Source organism: Anabas testudineus, chromosome 2 (assembly GCF_900324465.2).
Source record: "Anabas testudineus chromosome 2, fAnaTes1.2, whole genome shotgun sequence".
NCBI classification, from domain to species: domain Eukaryota; kingdom Metazoa; phylum Chordata; class Actinopteri; order Anabantiformes; family Anabantidae; genus Anabas; species Anabas testudineus.
This window is the reverse complement of record NC_046611.1, coordinates 14,233,327-14,255,446: the sequence shown is the minus strand read 5'-3', so window position 1 is coordinate 14,255,446 and position 22,120 is coordinate 14,233,327. Positions and strand designations below refer to the sequence as shown.

Sequence of the window (22,120 nt, the reverse complement as noted above, 5' to 3'; positions counted from 1 at the left end):
CTTTGTCGCTAACACAGGCAACATGAGCCGTCCCTCTGATGTACTTGTTCCTTATTCTGTCTAACCTGGTCACTCCTAAGGAGAACCTCAACATCTTCATCTCTGCTACCTCCATCTCAGTCTCTTGTCTCTTTCTCACTGCTACCGTCTCTAACCCATAGAGCAGAGCTGGTCTCACCACTGTCTTGTAGACCTTTCCTTTGAGTCTTGCTGACACTCTTCTGTCACACAACACTCCTGACACTTTCCTCCACCAGCTCCAACCTGCCTGCACTCGCCTCTTCACCTCTTTTCCACACTCCCCATCACACTGAACTGTTGACCTCAAGTACTTAAACTCACCTCCACCTTGAACTCCTCTGTCTGACCTACAGCACATCTCACCACCGTCATACTTCTCTCATACATGTTCTGGACTACTCTGACGCCTTTGCCACCTCCCTCTTCACTTTACGATGCACTTCCTTGTACTCCTGTCTACTTTCCTCAGTCCTTTCTACATCCCACTTCCTTCCAGCCAACCTCTTCCTCTGGACGCATTCCTGTACTTCCTCATTCCACCACCAAGTGTCTTTACCTTCTTTCTTCTTTCCAGATGACACACCTAACACCTTCCTACCTGTTTTCCTAATAACCTCTGCTGTAGTTTCCCAGTCATCTGGAAGCTCATCCTGACCACCCAGAACCTGTCTCAACTTCTGTCTGAATTCCTCACAAGTTTCTTCATTCTTTAACTTCCACCACTTGGTCTTCTTCTCTGACTTCCCTCTTTTCTTCTTCCTGACCTCCAGAGTCATCTTACACACCACCATGCGGTGCTGTCTGGCTACACTCTCTCCTACCACCACTTTGCAGTCACTAACCTCTCTCAAATGACCTCGTCTACATAGGATGTAGTCCACCTGCGTACTCCTACCTTCATTTCTGTATGTCACTCTATGTTCCTCTCTATTCTGGAAGTAGGTGTTGACTACAGCCATTTCCATCCTCTTAGCAAAGTCCACCACCATCTGTCCTTCCAGATTCCTTTCCTTTACACCAAACCTGCCCATCACCTCCTCATCACCTCTGTTGCCCTCACCAACATGCCCATTAAAGTCTGCTCCAACAACTACTCTCTCTCCTCTGGGGATACTCTCTATGACCTCATCAAACTCACTCTAGAATCTCTCCTTGTCTTCTAATTCACAGCCAACTTGTGAAGCATACCCACTGACTACATTCACCATCACCCCTTCAATTTCTAGCTTTAGGCTCATCACCCTGTCTGAGACTCTTTTCACCTCTAGAACATTGTTCACAAACTCCCCCTTCAGAATCACTCCTACCCTGTTTCTGTTCCTATCCACACCATGGTAGAACAGTTTGTATCCTCCTCCAATACTACGTCTTGCTGCCCTTCCACCTCGTTTTCTACACAGAAGTCACTAGCACAGAAGTCACTGGCTTGCAACCCCTGTGGCTAGATTAAACTGTCTTCACCCTAATGTACTGATTTCAGTCAAATTAAAAGTGGAAAAAATGGTTTTAATTAGAAAAAAAATACATCTCACATTTTATATATTCATTCAAAAGCTATGTCCTGGCTATCTGAACATAGCAACAACAACACAACAACTTTCTAATATTTTTAGTAAATAAGATTTGTAGATCAGTACTAGCTTTATCATCACCACCACCAGACAGATAGTATTCTGGATTATTTTAAATTTGAACTAAAACTCATCTGGTTATATCCAGGACATGTTTTTTCCCATTTCTCAAGAATGACCAACCTGTTTTATGACTTTACCGATGACTGAACTGAAATAAATAAAGTTCTTAGAGAAAGTCAAATCCTTAAATAAACAAGTGAGGTCATATCACATGAACAAATGTCCATTTGTGTCATTTAAATAGTTGTTGCTGGTTATTATTATTATTGCTGGTGTGTATATTAGTAACCACTCACGTTTTTCATTTCCTCCATTTTCTATTCAACTGTTTAACAAAACAGGAAGTACTAAACAAATGTCTTAATGTCTCTGTATGAACAGAAGCAGATTCTATCTCTTCTTCACAAAATGGAGTCTGACCTAAATGATCTTCAGTTTCCTTCTCTTCTCTATAAGAAAGCATAAGAGTGTTTTTCACACATCCGTTTTTACCATGATAATGTTTCTCTTGGCTTTAACATGTTCTACTAAAAACTAGTTTTGTTGTATTTAAATGACGATGATGACACCAGAATAAATCTAAGTTCACAAATTCACTTGATGTTACTACAACAACCTTGTGCTCAATACATCCAGAAACCAACACAATGTACAGTATTTGATGATGCCACAAGAGGGAACGGTAACAAGACACATAAAATACAGAGCAGAGGAAATGATGTTGGCTTTAAATTTTGAATCATGAGCTGATCTTTTCTTCCTCGGCTGATTCAAAATGTCTGATTTTCTCCCACACACATTTCTTTGGGTTTCATGCAGTTGCAACAACAACAACAACAACAAATACAGTGTTCACAGGTAAAACCCAGGGTTAAAACCAAGAGTAGTCATTTAGATCTAGTTACTGTTTGAAAATCAACCTCACAAGACACAACTGGGTAACAAGAAGCACCGTGAGACACATGTTCCAAAACCTTTGCTCATTAAAAATGTGGGTCATCAGATACAAAAGTTTTTATCTTCTATGTTGTTTAACATGTATAGGTAAATGTATTTGATGTTAAATCCTCGTGACTTTGATGAAGCGCAAAAACTAATTAATTAATTGGAGTTAGAATCCACATTCATATAAGCACAAAGTAAACACAGCTGCAGAAACCAGAACATTAAAAATAACCATCATAAAGAAAAAGTACAGAAATAGATTAAATGAAATAGTGGCCACTGTTTCGTGGATTGAAAGAGTCACTGGTGTTTTTCTGAACATATGTTAATTTCTAAATCTAATATCTGAATATCAGCTGCTTCTGGTGAACTTGAAAATTAAAAGCTCGGATTTACAAATGTAGGTTTTATGAATTATTTAAATGCTGTAAGTATGATTTTGTTAAAATTCTTTATCATATGAAATAAACAAGTTAATAACTGTTTTACTGATGGTAGCTGTCCAGGTTTCTTTTTCAGGTCAAATTAACTTAACAAGTTAAATCGAATAATTTGTGTTGTTTTAAATTTGACTGTTTAGCTGCATTGACCTTCACTACAGTTTGTATAGAAAAGAAGAACTTCATATTTTATATTAAAACTCACCGAGTCAACTTCGTATTTCTTTCTTCTTCTTTACTGATCAACAATAACAAACTGCGCACTTTGAATTTCAGTGTTTGTTCCGTCTTTATATTTACAGGAAACCCCAGTTTCAAATTTAGATAGACACAGGTCTATATCAAGCTTCGGCCAACAAGTTGAGAAAAAAATAAACAAATAACTAAATGTAATGTAAATGTAAACATGTGTTGGCAGGTTTTTAACCTTTCAATCTCTAAGGTGTTTGTTAAAAAATCACATTCCCATCATAGTAAAGTAAAACCTGTGAATTTTTTCTAAGATGTCTTAATATCACTTATTCACAGCAGCTGTGTCGGTCACGTGACTTTTCCTAAGCGATACACGAGTAAAGCTGTTTGTGCTTGATACACACCCATCACTACTTTGGTGTAGCGTTGTTTGACATATATCTTTAAGTTACTGTTTATATTTACTAAACATTTAAATGAGACTATTTCTCTGCTGCTGTTTTTTTAAGACACATTTGCATTTCTAACTTCACTGGATTAAAATGGCCTCTCTGCTCCTCATTTACTGTTGCCATGGTGAATCCTTGTATCAGAGCACGGCTGACGAAGCTTTTTATAGTCGTCACACAAGTTTAACTAAGACTACAGTTGAAAAATACAACAACACAGCCTCAAACTGTTGAGCAGCTAAAATGTTTTAAGAATGGTAAAAATGTTGATTACAACAGATTTCAGTTTGTTTACTCTGTTCAGAAACACTTAGTGATGTTAAACAAGGAACCGATATAGCACAGTGAACTTGATCCTGTCCTGTGGGATTCACTGGCATCAAATTGAAAATATCACTATTATGTATTTTTAATCTACCAATGTAATTACACATTGTATAGTTATCTTATTCTAGCTGGTTCATTAAAATTAATTTAAAACGTTTTCAGTTTCATTTGCAAAGCTGAAAGACAGAATCATTACTGAGACCTTTTTGTCTTTCAGGAGCCAGAAATTCACAAGTTCACTAACACATAATGGACTAAACACAGTAATAAAAAAGTTCATATTATCATTTTTCTCTCATATTATTATTTAATCCATAAATCACAGTGTGCAGTGATCATGGTGATTAGAACTGATGAATTCAGTTGGCTGCTGAGTATAAACAAAAATAAAATGAAAACATCATCCAGATATTTTATTTTATGTTTTTAACAACTTTTAACAATTTACAGTACATGTAGAAAACCCGAGTGAGGAGACGTGTTACAGCCTCATCAGCAGAGTGAACGTTCAAATTCAGCTCAACTCTTTTGTTCTGCACTGTTTCCACTTGCTCTTTAAATCAACTTACTACATTTCCCAGAATCCCTGTGTGCACATGGAGTTCAGGGTTGAGGAGCTGATCAGGTTAATTAATCTGACCTGTTAGAAATAAATCAGTGAAGTGTCCAGTGTGCGTCTACAAACTATAAATACATTAAATTTATTAACAATAAAATCTTTGTACAGATTCTTTTTAATCTTTACAACAAAATAACTAAACAGACGTCTGATTTTATTTCTCTCTATAAAACAATGTACATCCAGTCTTTACATAAGATCCTTGTTCTAATCTCACGTACAGCAGATAAATAGATTTTAATCTTATCAGGAATAAAAACTATTTGACTCGATTAAAATTCTGAAGCTAAAACAAAAGGCACCAATAACAACACAATGTACCCCCCCCCCCCCCCCCCCTTTTATGACATCACAAATGCATGGTGGTGATGGTGAGGGTCAAATAATCTCTAAAGAGAAACCAAATAAAAACTGAATCTTTGTGAAATAAATAAAGTTTTTACAGGAGTTTGATTCTAAAACCTTCACGTTTTCTTAAGTTCACAGGATGGTTTCTGAACGACTTCATGGCTTTTTGTTCACACAAACACTGAGTGGTTTAGATGTAGATTTTAACATGTTGCTAAGATCTACAGAAAAAATTCAAGACAAAATCACCTGTTGTTTCTTTATGTCTAGCTCTGGCTGGTCTCTGTCTTTCAGCTGCACCTCCTGAGGGACATTTCTGCTCGTGATCTCCTCAACACTCCACTCTGTTCACCGGCTGCTTTCTGTCTGTCTGATAAACTAGAAGCCAAAAGAAGCTAAATAAGCTGCAGAGATGGAGGCAAACCTCTGATGTATCATTGATGATAACAAAAAACGTAACATTTCCAGGTTACATAGTCATTTGATCAATTCTCTCTATAAAAACATTTGTCATCAACACAGGTTTAGTGTCTAAAACCAAAGGAAACTTGCTGATCTACTGGTTATAATAGATTTATCAGAGAGGGCTGAGTGAAGCTCTGGGATAAACTGCTGATAAACAGACAAGAGGCTGATGTAAAGAAATAACAGCTGACACACAGACTCGCCTACAGCCCTTCATACTCACCTCTGTATTTCCACTCAACATATAAACTGTGTGTTTACTTTCTGATCAGCTTGAAGCTCCAACATAAAGAAACAAACTGGTTTTCAGATTTCACTCTGATTCAGCACAGGTGAGATGAAACCTAAAGATTCTGGATCTGTATGACCAGCGGTCGTGGAAATAAGTCAAATAAGATTTATAATAAAATGGTCACAAATGAACGCAATTTTCTAAACATTTACCTGACTCCTGAATTATAATTATCATTATTATTATTAGTAGTAGTAGTAGTAGTATAAGTGCTGATCATATTTGTTGCCATGGTGATTTATTACAGTTCAGTCCATTAAACTCCTTCAGAACCAACCTGCTCTAAACTATCTAAAATTATCTAAGATCTGATTGGCTCCAGCACACATCAATCATTGACTTGTCGCCCACCTCCAGAGAAGCTGTCCAATCACAGCCCTGCAGGGCTTCCCCCCTTCGACTGATGACCAATAAAAAAAATCGGACTCTCAGAGTCTCCTCCAATCACACGTCAGCCTGACGTCCGCTCGCTTTCTTCTTCTGTGGTGCAGCTCGACTCAATCTCACGGAGTCCAGAGAGGCACTCTGTGATGTCACACCGCCTCCCCCTTCTCCCCTTCCTCCCCCTCCTCCCCTGCTTCCTCTTCTTCACCTCCTCCCTCCTCAGCTTCCTCTGGCTCATCCTCTGCTCCTCCCTCCTCCTTTACTTCTTCATCTTCTCCTCCTACCTCCCCCTTCATCTCTTCCTCCTCTTCCTTCTTTCCATCACCAGTCTCTTCCTCCCCTGCTTCTTCACCTTCCTCCCCCTCCTTCACCTCCTCCTCTGCTCCATTTATCTCTGCTGTCTCCCCCTCTGTCTGTCTCTCTGTTGTGTCTCCATCTGTGTCACTCTCTCTCTGTGTTTCTGTCTCTGTTGGGTCTTCCTCCCCCTCCGTCTCTCCCTCTGTCTCCGCCTGTTGGCAGGTCTCTGCAGTACTAGCGTCCCTGCAGCTTGTCTCCGTGTCTGTCTCTAATGTTTTAGCAGACTGGTCCTGATCCTGGTCCTGGTCCTGGTCCTGATGTGGTTCAGGTGTACTTTCTGTATCTGCACAATGCTCCAATGCCTGTTCCTGGTTCTGGTTGTGCTCCTTGTCCTGGTCCTGGTCTGTACCAGGTTTAGATCCTGTCTCAGGTCCTGTTGTGTCAAGAGGTGCAGGGTGAGAGGGCAGAGACTCCTTCCTTCCCAGACCTGCACAAAGACACAGAGTGAGTAACAGCTTTGTCCGGTGTCCAGTCACCATCTGTCTAAAACCTGAAGTTCACTGCCCAGTGTTTCCATTTTTAGCAGAATACAAGACTTTGATGATTCTGTTTCTCAGAAACACTTAAAAACCAGTGGTCGTCCTGTTTCTGGACCAGTACTGTGATTTACACGTGTTTATCTGTAGGGTTCAGACTGTTGGAACTGTTTCAGTTGGTTTGCTTTGTTATGTTATATTTTGAATATATATGATATGATTTTTATTTTTGGTTTTGTTGTTGTTAGAATATGTGCTGTTCTCCAGTCAGATCTGATGTTTGCATGTTGATACTTCGTGTTTGTGAGACATGTTTATCTGAAGCAGTTTAATTAAAACAATAAAATACAGTCCAAACTTACAGAATGTGTGTTTACCTGCTGGGGTTAGTACGAGCGCCTGCAGGATGTCGGACAAGGACACGATACCGACGATATGAGACTCATCATCAACAACTAGCCTGTGAACCTACACACAGATAAATCAAAATGAGCTGTTTGTTTATGAACCCCTCCATATGTGTTATTGTGATCATTTGATCAATATGTGATCTGTCTGCACCCAATGTGATACATTTATTTTTTTAAAAGAGGCCTGAGCAGAGACCAAACCAGAGAAATATCACAAACACTGACAGGAGCCTGATCGCTTCATCAATCAGTTAAGATTGTTGACCGACTTCTGTTCTCAGGGCAAAAAGAAAAAGTTAACTGTGACATCATGAGACCGAACAAAACATTCAGGTGTGTTTGTGTGTGTTACCTCGGCCTTGACAATGCGGTCCACGATGGTCTCCAGTGTTTCCAGTTTGTTGCACTTCATAACTCCTTCAAAGTACTGAGACCTGTGTCTGAGAGCTTGAGTGACCGTCACATCGAGGTTGTTGTAGGTTTTCTCTGCAGCCAGGTTCTGTTCACAAACACACAAACAGGTTTCCTCACACAGTAAACGCACTAATCTAACCAGGACTACAGAGCTACAGGTTTCCTCACACAGTAAACGCACTAATCTAACCAGGACTACAGAGCTACAGGTTTCCTCACAATCACGTCAAACTTGGAGTAGATGTCCACCACTTTACCTGCAGACACAGAAAACAACATGTTCACACTGACCCACATTAAACCAGATCCCATTAGCAGCAGGACGTGGTTTTGTGGTTGATGACGGGCAGAGCAGAGACTCTGCGATGTGTGAAGACAGACAGAGCAGTGATGAGTGGAGTGTCGAGGTGAATGTAGGCGATGTTGGTGTATGTCCCCACACTGAGCTCCTCCAGAGTCTGCTTCATGAAGGCTGGCATGGGCATTTCACACACCTGACACACACACACACACACACACCTGACACACACACACACACACACACACACACACACACACACACACACACACACACATTGATCAGTAACAGCTGCTGATGATCACACAATCCTGCACATTAACAGCTGTAATCAGTATTCTGTCCACCAGGGGGCAGTACTGCAATGGAAAATTAAATAATAATAAAAACAATAGAATATCATAACAGGATAAAGTGTGAAGTACTGATGTTGAGTTTATTACTTTTACAAACTTTTACATTTAGTGACACAGTCAAACATGTGGTGGAACTCTGCTCTCTTGTTTTTATCAAGTCTCTCAATGTCGTAGGATTAAGAACTGAGTGATTTCATGACTCAGCTCCAACGCTGATGAAATGCTGTCAGTGATTATCTCTGCTCTGAACATTTGATGGACACAGATACAGATGGTACCTGGCATCAGGTGAGATGTGGACCAGAGGTTTGAAGGTCTCCTGAAGGTACAGATAAACTAATCATAGTATTAATGAATTTAGCAGAAATACATCATCACTTTATGCCTGTTTACTGTTCAGTTTATTAGGAACACCACTCTGAAAAAGTAAATCCTCATTCATGAAGGTGATGATATTTTTTTTATTCAACTGTCTCTGCTGCAGATGGTCTGTAATGTACAGACACACTAATATTTAGTTGGATCACCTTTAGCTTTTATTATGGCACACATTCACTGTGGCACCATTTCAATAAGCTTCTGCAATATCATAACATTTATTCTCGTCCAGAGTTGTATAATTTTTCCACAAGATCTTGTTTTGATGATGGAAGAGTCAAACTGCTTAGCAAAGTTTTCTCCAGCCCATCCCAAAGATTCTCTGTGGGGTTAAGGTCTGGACTCTGTGTTGGCAAATCCATGTGTCAAAATGATAAGTCATCCTCCCCGAACCACTCCCGAAGTCACAAACTGATGAATCCTGATACTGTCATCTTGGAATATGCCCGTGTCATCAGGGAAATAAAAATCCACTGATAGAATAACTTAAAGTAGCAGCTGGTTAGTGTAGTGGTAATGTCACCACCTCTCATGTGGGAGACTGGGGTTCAAATCCCAGCTGTAGCCTACCTAAGATTAACATCTTTTCCATGACCACAGGATGTGCGCAGGACTTCTGATGTGGTTGTTTAAGAAATGAGAAGCTACTCACTGGGTTAAATAAGTTGTTGTCAGCTGAACAATAATCATCCAATGGGAGGCTCTTACCTATTTGCTTAGTTAAATGCAGGTGGTGACTTTTTTAGACGGGCTGTGAATATAGGTTGGATTCATTTAAATAGGGGAGGATGTGTGAGGTATAAATGGGCATCATATGCTACATTTTTTGTCAGTAGTATAAGTTGTTTTGAACTTGTGCATTATTGAGCATTATTGTACACACACTATTGTATATACACTGTAAATTTACTTTGAACATGTTTATTGTATACACACACTGTCTATGGATTGTATTCTTTTCTTTCTCTTTTGTCAAAAAAGCAGGTTGGACTAACTCCACTCTCAACTGAGTCTCCAGTTTACAGTCTGGACTCTTCACAAGATCAGACAACTGCAGCACATCTGAATCCTTCAGGTTGTTCCAGCTCAGGTCCAGTTCTGTCAGATGGGAGGGGTTGGACTTCAGAGCAGAGACCAGAGAATCACAGCTGATCTTTGACAACCAGCAGGATCTTAATGTGAAAAGAATAAAGAATAGAACAATATAGATAAAATCATCAATAATCAATCTAAATCAATCAATAATGTTTGCTCTAAAATGAGTCGAGTGACTTTGTCTCTCTGTTATTGTGGATCATCACAATGTCAGCCATCATCCAAATGTTAGAAGGACTGATCCAGTAAAAAAGTTCTTGCTTGTTCCCTGTGTCTAATCTGAAGATCAGATCAAGTAATAAATACAAACAATTTAATAAAAATATTGATCAATTTAGAGTTAGACTGAAACTTGTATAACTTTTAGAGTCTTTCAACCTTTTTCAACATATTTAGTAAGTAAATTCAACTCAGTTTAAAAAATTTAGTGAGAAATTTGAGTGTTTGAATTCTGAAGGTTTAATTTCAGTGAACAAACATTATTCATGACAACTCACTGAAATTAACTGAAACTGAAGAATTGAATGAATGATGAAGGACCATCTAACTTTAGAATATACCTGAATAAATTCTGTTAATTTATCATATGTAGGAAGTATGATTGAAAACAGACAGTAAACTGAGTCTCCAGTCTACATTGTGGACACTAGAAAACCACATAGCAGCTTCACTGCTGAATCCTTCACCTGATCTCTGACAACCTGCAGCAACTCAGTCTAAATAAAGAATGAAAGATGTAACATTTCAAAACAAAGTTTCTGTTTACAATTATTCAGGGTTTCATAATCTGTTCACAGCTGAAATTAATGATTTTCTCTCATGGTTGTATATTTCTCTCTACTATTATTATTCATTGTTACATTCCATGTTGTCTTCATGAAGACTGAACAAAAATAAATGGTCATTACTGAAAATGTTACTCTCTAAATTTCAACCTCTTGTCTCTTAATGAACAAACCTTCAAACTACTGTTTTTCTGTCTGTGTTAAAGCATTGGGGAGATACGGAGAGGAGGAACTTGCTCATCGCACATTTGAAATGACTACAGCACAGCAGCTATCAGATACTTATAAAAGAAACACTTTTCAATTAGAGATAACATCAAGTCAGTTAAACTTCTGGGATATTGATCTGCTCAGTTAAGTAGCCGAGGGGGTTGTTCATCAGTTTCAGCTGCTTTGGGTTTAATGAAATTAACAACAGATGCACTAAAGGGGAAACAATTAGATGATCACCAAAACATGAACAGTTTTACAGGTGGAGGCCACTGACATGTTTCCCTCCTCATCTTTACTGACTGTTGTTCACTAGTTTTGCATTTGGCTACAGTCAGTGTCACTACTGGTGGCATGAGGTGATACCTGGACCTACAGAGGTTAAACATGCAGTCCAACTTCTCCAGGATGGCACATCAATACGTGTCATTGACAGAAGGTTTGCTGTGTCTCCCAGCACAGTCTCAAGCGCATGGAGGAGATTCTAGGAGACAGGCTGTTACTCTAGGAGAGCTGGACAGAGCCGTAGAGCCGCCTTTACCTCTTGCAAGCCACTGGTGTGAATGTCTTTTCATGAAGATGGCCTGAGGGCCTGACGTATTTTGATGTTAGGTTTATTCTGCTAAAATGCTGACCTGGCCAGCTGAGTGGTGATCCAAGGTGGTGACTCGATTTGATTCTGAGTTACTTCATGTAAATTAATGCAACAATCTGGCAACGAGACAGAGGACTGAGGGGAGCTATAACAGGAAATGGCTGGAGAGCAAAGCCAAAGGAGTGAGACCAGGTGAAAATGGGAAGGAGACAAAAACAAAACCAACTGAGCAGGAACGAGGCAGGAATCGTAACAACAACAGCCTCAGACCGTGATACTCCCACCACCGTGTACAACAGTAGATACAGTACCTCACCTTTACTCCTCCAGAGTGGTTTCTGTTGAGCTCCATTGACTTTTAATTTATACCTTGTGTTGGTCAATCCAATGAGTGCAACATAAAATCTCTTTATTTTGGCACAGAGAAGCAACCATCTGAACTCAACTAGCCTCACTAACAGGAATTTAAGAGACCTGGGACTTTCAATATAAAAAGCACCACTTAATAATCTGAGTTTGTGATGCTGCTCTCATCTGTTTTCCACAAAGCTGCTGACTCAGTTCATCTTGAGTCTAAAATTTGTGTTATTATATTATTAGATTATTTATATGACTCTAATATTTAATCTGAAATGGGTTAAAATTGTAATAAAACACAATCATAAGGTCAGGTTGCTGATGAAACTATCAATGTAAAACATTAATTATTCAGTAAAAACCCAGGATATGTATTTAGAACATTGATCTGTCGGATATGAAAATTATATAAAAAAGGACTGAAACATCTGTACTGATGCTATTTTAGTAATCTGAAAAAAAAATAAATAAATAAACATGTCATTTAATCATCTAGTTTGAGACTAAAACCAGTTTCTTTGATAAGTTACAACATCTATTCTGTAAAAGAGTCGATCTTCACTATCACGCCGACTGTAAATCAGTCCTGATGGTGCTGGCTCTGCACTCATACACATCCACACACATTCTGTGCAGTCACACATTTATACACAAAGCACTTATACACAAACCTCGTGCTTAAAAGATACATATGTGTGGGCAGGCGTTAAAGGTCCAAGCTCAGCATGGGGTGACATCCCCCAAATCCACCACACCCTCTCACCTCAAGGAGGCCTGATCGCCAAGGCAGACACAGCCCTGCAGCCAGCCAACCCTAAACACTTTCCTCCTTCCACCTGCCTCTTTGAATGAATAGGGGCAACGACTCCCATTGTTTGATGTCTTCCTCTATTGCCTTTAATAATAGGGAATCATTTTGTTGTGTCTGATCTGATGACCTCAGGAGATTTCAGTACCTAAATGTCTAATGTTTCCTGACTGGAGTGGGGTAGAAGCGGTGCTCTGGGCGTTGAGGTTGACTGGCATAACTGTAGATTAGAGCATTCAGAGAGAATGAGAGGTGAGAAGCTGTGTGTAAGACTGACAGTAGTCAGGAGATAGGTTTGCAGGTGTAAGAGAAATAGTAACACATCACCAGTTTATAGACTTATTTGTTGATGTACTTGTTTTTTTTATACCTGGAAATTGAGTCATGGTAACTGGATTTCTTGGCCTGAATAGGCTGAATAGGATAAACAATGGATTGTTGCAAACCAAACCTGGAGGATACATCTGTGGGCTGTAACCAACTATCTTCAGACTGAAGAAGTTATTTGAATGAGTAGCGAAACATTTCTACCTAACTAAAGGAAGTCCAGTTACCATGACTCAACTTCCAAATAACTTCACCTGGATGACTGAGAATCTTCACCGACACCGTTTCTTGTTGTTATTCCAGTAATTTCTTTTTTTTCCTAGTTGCTGCAGCAAAAGATTCTGTTACATACACGAAACATACAAAAGAAAAGATATATAAATCAACCATATCAAAATTGACAGCACTTTAAAAATCTACAACAATATAAGATCCATTTCCCATCCTAGTTAAATGATAATGAAAGTGTGCTAAAAACTAGCCTAATAGCTTAATGCTAATACATAAAATAATTCCCCATTAACACACTAACAATTATAATCAACATAATTAATTAATCAACATAATTACCTTAGTGATGTTCTACAGTAGTGAGGGCTAAACACCTCAAAGGATGAAATCCTGAAACCATATGGTTTACTAAACAGTCATATAGATGGGAGTGTGAGTGGGGCACTGGTAAGACCTCTAAAGGTGGGGTGGAAAGAACGCCAAGTGTCACAACGACCAAAATCAACCTGATGTTTCTTTCCATCAGTCTTCACCTGCTGTGATCATGTGTTGTGAGCTACAACATCAGAAATCTACTGGTTGATAAATACAGTCGACTACAGTTGGTGCAGCTTCAGAATATCTGAATGAAGAAAATAAAGACTGAAGAAAATCCAGGTGGAGGTGGAGGGTGGAGGAGAATCAATGGATGTTTATCAGTGTGTCTGCAGAGACTGTGTAGAAGAACAGAGCAGCAGCAGATCAGTCCAGATCCACTGATGATCCTCTGTCAGATGCAGACCAACACACAGGGATGATGGTGGACTTGACATCGAGTCTGACGGTGGAGCTGTTCTCAGAGCAGTTCACACTGCAGCACTGACAATTCACTTTAATCCTTCCACCTGTAGAGAGAATCAGAGAGAACAGATTAGATCAATGAGAGTTTCCAGAGACTCCCTTCATCAGCTGTCAGTCAGTGATGCAGCACATCCAGTAGAAAGAGCAGCAGAGACTTCAGTCCTGTTCAGAGCTGTGTAGTGTCGCCAGCTTCCTTTCAGCTCTCATGTTAACGTATTGGAGTGAACACACTGAGCTGGAAGCTCACAGACCTGCAGAGACTTTTAGCAGGTTTAGTACAATACTGCTTGAAGTAGCATGGATCAACTCCAAAACTCAACTGACCTCAGAGTCTCCAGTCTACATTGTGGACTCTCCAGAAAACCACACAACTGCTTCACTGCTGAATCCTGCAGGTTGTTTCCACTCAGGTCCAGTTCTGTCAGATGGGAGGGGTTGGACTTCAGAGCTGAGACCAGAGAATCACAGCTGATCTCTGACAAACTGCACCAATTCAACCTGAATAAAGAATAAAACATGTAGATCAAATCATTAATAATCAATCAGATATGTTCTAATCAATGATGTTTCCTCTAAAATGAGTAGAGTGACTTTGTCTCTCTGTTATTGTGGATCATCATAATGTCAGGTCCTTCTACAGACACAAAACATTTTCTACAGTTTATTTAGAAACATTAATGAGAACTTTGAGTGTTTGAGTTCTGAAGGTTTAATTTCAGTGAACAAACATTATTCATGACAACTCATTGAAATTAACTGAAACTGAAGAATTGAATTAATTTATTACAGTGTTGGTTCAGTTGTGGATTAAAGATATAAGTTCAGTGAACTGACCTCAGAGTCTTCAGTCTACATTGTGGACTCTTCAGAAAACCACACAGCAGCTTCACTCCTGAATTCTGCAGCTTGTTTCCACTCAGGTCCAGTTCTGTCAGATGGGAGGGGTTGGACTTCAGAGCTGAGACCAGAGAATCACAGCTGATCTCTGACAAACTGCAGTAAATTAACCTGAATAAAGAATAAACCATGTAGATCAAATCATTAATAATCAATCAGATATGTCCTAATCAATGATGTTTCCTCTAAAATGAGTAGAGTGACTTTGTCTCTCTGTTATTGTGGATCATCATAATGTCAGCCTTCTACAGACATCATCCAAATGTCACCACAACATTCATACAACTATTCATGTCAACACTGATTCATAACATGCTGCTGACCTCAGTCACATCTAGAATTAGAAGATAAATATAAAATCAGATTTCACAGACTAAAAACTTACTACAATACTTTTACTCATGACTAAAATGGATCAAACTTTAAACAACCACAACTGATACAGTAAAGAGGTCTAGCTTGGTCCTGGTCTGGATCCTGCAGATCAGATCAGGAAACACAAAACTAAACACAGATTAAACTGAACAAAAACTGTTCTAATCCCAAATTACAGATGATTTCATGAAAATTTTGGAAAATGTTCAGCAGAAATGTCAAATAAATATAATTTACAGTTGATGGACTGAAACTTGTAAAACCAACAGTTTGATTCTTTAAACCTTTTCAACACATTTAACAAATAAATTCAACTGTAGGAAAAAAAAACAATTCTCAAAACACAATTATTTTAAGACATCAGTCTGGCATATTAAACAATTAAATGTTTTATCAATTATATTTCAACATATTTAAACGAAAATCAACCTTTTACTATCACCAAACATTTGCTTTTTTTTTTTAGAAACATTATTGAGAAATCTGAATGTTTGAGTTCTGAAGGTTTAATTTCAGTGAACAAACATTATTCATGACAACTCACTGAAATGAACTGAAACTGAAGAATTGAATTAATTTATTACAGTGTTGGTTCAGTTGTGGATTAAAGATATAAGTTCTACAATAGTAACAGTCAGTGAACTGACCTCAGAGTCTCCAGTCTACATTGTGGATTCTCCAGAAAACCACACAGCAGCTTCACTGCCTGAATTCTGCAGCTTGTTTCCACTCAGGTCCAGTTCTTTCAGATGGGAGGGGTTGGACTTCAGAGCTGAGACCAGAGAATCACAGCTGATCTCTGACAACCTGCAGTTGTTCAACCTAAATAAACAATAAACCATGAAGATCGAATCATTAATAATCAATCAGATATGTCCTAATCAATGATGTTTCCTCTAAAATGAGTAGAGTGACTTTGTCTCTCTGTTATTGTGGATCATCATAATGTCAGCCTTCTACAGACATCATCCAAATGTCACCACAACATTCATACAACTATTCATGTCAACACTGATTCATAACATGCTGCTGACCTCAGTCACATCTGGAATTACAAGATAAATATCAAATCACATATGACAGACTAAAAACTTACTACAATACTTTTACTCATCATTGAAATGTATCAAACTTTAAAGAACCACAACTGATCCACTAAAAAGGTGTAGCTTGGTCCTGGTCTGGATCCTGTAGATCAGATCAGGAAACACTAAACTAAACACAGGTTAAACTGAACAAAAACTGTTTTAATCCCAAATTACAGATGATTTCATGAAAACTTCGTAAAATGTTCAGCGAAAATGTCAAATAAATATAATTTACAGTTGATGGACTGAAACTTGTAAAACCAACAGTTTGATTCTTTAAACCTTTTCAACAAGTAAATTCAACTGTAGGAAAAAATACAATTCTCAAAACACACTTATTTTAAGACATCAGTCTGTCATATTAAACAATTAAATGTTTTATCAATTATATTTCAACAAATTTAAACAAAAATTGAACTGAAACTGAAGAATTGAATTAATTTATTACAGTGTTGGTTCAGTTGTGGATTAAAGATATAAGTTCTACAATAGTAACAGTCAGTGAACTGACCTCAGAGTCTCCAGTCTACATTGTGGACTCTCCAGAAAACCACACAGCAGCTTCACTCCTGAATCCTGCAGGTCTTTGTTCCAGCTCAGGTCCAGTTCTGTCAGATGGGAGGGGTTGGACTTCAGAGCTGAGACCAGAGAATCACAGCTGATCTCTGACAAACTGCAGCCACTCAAACTGAATAAAGAATAAAAGATTTAGATAAAACATTTAATCATCATCATTAATGACTGTTTTTAAAGTTTCTAAACCATTTTTGGGTAATCAGGTAACAAGATCAAATGCTCTTCAATAACCGGATTACTGTAAATCAGCAGCAGATGAGAAGTGTGATGTTTTATTCTATAACCATGTCTCACATAGATTAACTGTATAATTGCATAAGACCATGTTTCTTCTTGTTTTGTTGTATTTTTTTTGTGCTGTCTGTGTGTCAGTACTGACAGAGCAGTGAGACTGATTTAAATTTCTTTAGGACACTTTGTCTTAGGTTCAGTTTTAATCTGACTTTGTTCCGACTTCAGGTTAAAAACAAGGTATCAATACATGTAAGAACCTCTCCTTTGATTCTACCTTTTACTCCTGTACTTTCCCAGTTCTGCAAAGGTCACATTCACTTGTAATGATGCAAATTAGAAATCTACCCAGATCTTAGTGTCATAAATCTGAACTATTACAAGAATTTGTTTTCTAAGGAAATCCCCAATAATTCCTGCAGTAAAATTACTCTCTTGTTTTTAAACTATATTTACAGTAAAACATGCTGCTGAGGCATTTGCACTAAATAAAATGTTAAAAATTAGAATCAATGTCCAAGAGAGAAACACTGACCTCAGAGTCTCCAGTCTACAGTTTGGACTCTTCAGTCCATCACACAGCAGCTTCACTCCTGAATCCTGTAGCTTGTTGTTTTCACTCAGGTCCAGTTCTCTCAGATGGGAGGGGTTGGACTTCAGAGCTGATGCCACAACTTCACAGTGAGTCTCTGAGAGTCCAGAGGCAGAAAGTCTATGATGAAAATATCACCATTAAAATGTATTTAAAACAGTTTTAACAGAGAAATAAATCTTATTGATTTTGATCACAAAGCAAATTAAAAGGAGCAGCTGTAGATCAGACCAGTTTGTCACCGTTCCGGCCTGGCATCAGGCCAAGCTGAGGATTTCCCTCACCTCTCCACCTCACTCTCCCTCTGCTCACAGCAATCAGCTGAACATTGGACTCACCTGTGCCCACCTTCCCCTACAAAACTCTCCTCAGCCCTTTCCCCTCTGTCAGTTCGTCGTCGCTCCCAACCTGTCTCCAGCCTGTTTTCCATGCCTGTTGCTAAACCTGCCTGTTCCTGCCCGTCCTCCTCAGCCCTGTCTGTTTCCCCCCCTGGATTCCCTGGACTTCGTTCCCCCCTCTGAATTCTGGACATTATTACCTGTGTTTCCCGTGAGTGTTTTCCTGCCTTTGAGCAGTGGTTTTGTTTTGTACTTTGATATCCTGATTTGTTACTTTGTTTTCAGCCATTTTGTTAGTTTTATGTTGTCACTTTGTATCCCTGTTTTGTAGTGTCGGTTAACACCCCCCTTAGTTTCCCTGGTTTTTGTAGTGTGGCTTAATAAATCCTGTTTCAGTTCAGACCTGCCTCGTTCCACTCCTTAACTGTGACACAGTTGACCTCCAGTCCACATGTCCAACAGAGAGAAGAGAGACACAAGAAATATTTGTGTTGTGTCTTCCAAATGACCTAAATACATATTTAGATATTTTGATCTTCATGCTATTGTTCAACTTTATCTTAATATATTTTTAAGTTGTGAAATCACAACAGATTGTGTTTGTACTTCTATATATTCTTCTAAATAATCTGTTTGTGTATATTTTGTCTGTACTTGATCATCATATGTGTCTCAGTGCATCAAATGGAGGGTTCTTATGTGCATAATGAAAACTTCTGGTTCAGCCTGTGACGTCTGGAAACAGACCAGATGACAACCAAGAACAGATTGGTGACTACTGGAGAGTCAGTTGGCAGCTTGGAAAGACAGCACCTGAGACATGAAGGACCAGAAACTCATCCTGTGTTTTCTACAAGAAGGAAACTTATACCCTCAGATAAATATTACCAGAGAGTCCTGGACTTCCTGTGGTACCATAAGAGCTTTGATAGGTGTTATGACACTGCAGATAATACTCAGATACATTGATTTCTCCAACACACAGAGTAAAAATCAAACAGGTACATTTATGCAAATCACTGTTGTTGTTGGAGTCATTGATAGTACACATATTAAAATAATCACCCAACAAAGACACTGATGTGAACTGAAAAAGTTGTGGATTAACAACTGAGACTGAGAGACTTGCAGACGCTGTTTTCACTCTAAAACTGTTTCAGGTGTGATCACATGTTGACTGTTTCAACAGAAACTTAAGACCAGAAGTTATTTCTGCTGAATTTGTGTTAAACCTCCATCAACCAAAGACAGAATTTAATGATTTAATCTAAAGGACACAGACTGAACTCTCTTTAATGTTGCATGTAGTGGTCATGAAACAAGTGATATCTAGAAACTACACTGTTAAATTCCTGGTTAACAGTAGAAGAAATAATGATCACATCTGGACTCACCGAGCCTTTCTGCAGTTCCTCACAGCTGGAATCAGTCTCTGTCGTCCTTCTGTTGATGTGTTGAACTTCTTCAGGTCCAACTCGTCCAGAAACTCCTCTGACATCTGCAGCATGTAGGCCAGAGCTGAACAGTGGATTACAGAGAGGTACTTGTCTGATCTGTTCTCTGACTTCAGGAACTCTTGGATCTCCTGATGAACTGAGTGGTCGTTCATCTCCATCAGACAGTGAAAGATGTTGATGCTTCTGTCAGGAGAGATGTCACGACTGTTCGTGTCCTTCAGCTTGTTGATGACTCTCTGGATGACATCTGGACTGTTCTCTGTCCGACCCAGCAGACCTCCTAAGAGTCTGTGGTTGGACTCCAGACAGAGGCCATGAAGGAAGCGAACAAACAGGTCCAGGTGACCAGTTTTACTTCGGAGGGATTTCTCCATGGTTAAGTATAAGAGGTAATCCAGAGAAAAGAAAATGTTTCTTATTGTAAAAAACTCCTTCAGTACCTCCGTCTTCCTGTTGGTGTAACAGTGGAACATGTAGACTGCAGCCAGAAACTCTTGAATGCTCAGATGAACAAAGCGGTAGACTGTTTTCTGGAAGATCACACTCTCTCTTTTGAAGATCTCTGTACAAACTCCTGAGTACACCAAGGCCTCTGTGACATCAACACCACACTGCTCCAGGTCTTCTTGGTAGAACATGATGTTTCCTTTCTCCAGATGTTCAAACGCCAGCCTCCCCAGCTTCAGAAGAACTTCTCTGTCAGCCTCTGTCAGCTCCTGTGGACTCGTCTCATGTCCCTCATCGTACTTGTTCTTCTTCCTCCTTGTCTGAACCAGCAGGAAGTGTGAGTACAGGTCAGTCAGGGTCTTGGGCAGCTCTCCTCTCTGCTCTGTAGTCAACATGTGCTCCAGAACTGTAGCAGTGATCCAGCAGAAGACTGGGATGTGACACATGATGTGGAGGCTCCTGGATGTCTTGATGTGTGAGATGATTCTGCTGGACAGCTCTTCATCACTGAATCTCCTCCTGAAGTACTCCTCCTTCTGGACGTCAGTGAAGCCTCGTACTTCTGTTACCCTGTCAACACATGTAGGAGGGATCTGATTGGCTGCTGCAGGTCGGGAAGTTATCCACACCAGAGCTGAGGGAAGCAGATTCCCCTTGATGAGGTTTGTCAGCAGCACGTTGACTGATGACTCCTGTGTGACATCAGACACAACCTCCCTGTTGTTGAAATCCAGTGAAAGTCTGCTTTCATCCAGGCCGTCAAAGATGAACAAAGGTTTACAGACAGCCAGCTGCTCTGCTGTGACCTTCTGTAATGTTGGATGGAAAACATGGAGCAGGGTGAGAAGACTGTACTGCTCATCTTGGATCAGGTTCAGCTCCCTGAATGAAAGCAGAACCAGCAGACTGACATCTTGGTTTTCCAAGTCCTCTGCCCAGTCCAGAGTGAACTTCTGCACTGAGAAGGTTTTTCCAACACCAGCGACACCGTTCGTCAGAACCACTCTGATGTGTGTCTGTTGGTCAGGTAAGGCTTTAAAGATGTCGTGGACCTTGATTGCAGTGTCATGGAGGGTTCCCATCAAAGCTGTCTCCAGCTGTCTCACCTCATGTTGGGTATTAACCTCTTCACTCTGTCCCTCTGTGATGTAGAGATCAGTGTAGATCCTGTTGAGGAGGGTTCCACTTCCTGTGTCATCACTTCCTTCAGTCACACATTCACATCTCCCCCGCAGACTGATCTTATGTTCATCTAAAACCTCCTGCAGACCAACATCTTCTGAATAACAAGAAACAATTTGCTTAAAAAAAGCTGAAAAAAGACAATCTGGTAAATGTTTTATCATCAAATTCTGCATAAAAGCAATAGATAAAGAAGGAAAATGTAAACTGTAATATTTAAAACAATTGCAAATGTCACTGCTGTGTAACATAACAAATCCCTCTGATTCAGAAATGTTGACATCAGCAGACAGATGTTCAGTCTTACTTTGTAAAGTGTTGGTCTGACTAACTCTCTGCAGTCCAGGTCTGGTTCTGGATTTTTCTCCAGACTGGGGACACGAGGATTCTCCTACTGGATCCTTCAGGACGTCCTCACACAAAGTACAGTGGGACAGCTGCTCCTCTATTGAATCCTGACTCCTCTTCTTTCTGTGAACATGAACATGTTCTCTATCATATATCACAGTAGTGATGCTGAAAACAACTCACATGCAGCTCTTTCCCTACATGTTATCTGTTTCTTCTCTTAATGTGTTTGTGTTTTTTATTGAATCACGTATCAGATGAAATCACCTCCCTCTACTTTGGAACTAAAACACATTTATCTCCATGATGTTTGTAAATCTCACAGCTCTCTGTAAACACAGAGCAAAGTTTTTCAGTTAGATCAGATCAATACCAACAATCACTGTGCAGTAACCCTGTAACATTAAAGCAGACCTGAAAATATAAATATAGATTTTACAGTTGTGAAGACATTGTGACTTAATGTGTGTTAAGTCACAATGTAATTACAACTATTGTGTGTGTATATAACAGTGAGAACTATATATTTAAAGACA

General features: G+C 39.3%; 1 protein-coding gene and 1 long non-coding RNA gene across 4 annotated transcripts in view; one reads left to right on the top strand and one right to left on the bottom strand.

Moving 5' to 3' along the window:
* The window catches only part of LOC113163498 (protein NLRC3-like), a 228,039-nt gene that overhangs the window by 66,699 nt on the left and 139,220 nt on the right, over positions 1 to 22,120 (bottom strand). The gene's annotated exons all lie outside the window — the stretch shown is intronic.
* On the top strand, positions 1,396 to 9,854 carry LOC113163604. Its single transcript, XR_003298912.1, has 3 exons — positions 1,396 to 1,408; positions 9,038 to 9,041; positions 9,817 to 9,854. It is a non-coding gene; the product is annotated as an uncharacterized LOC113163604 (long non-coding RNA).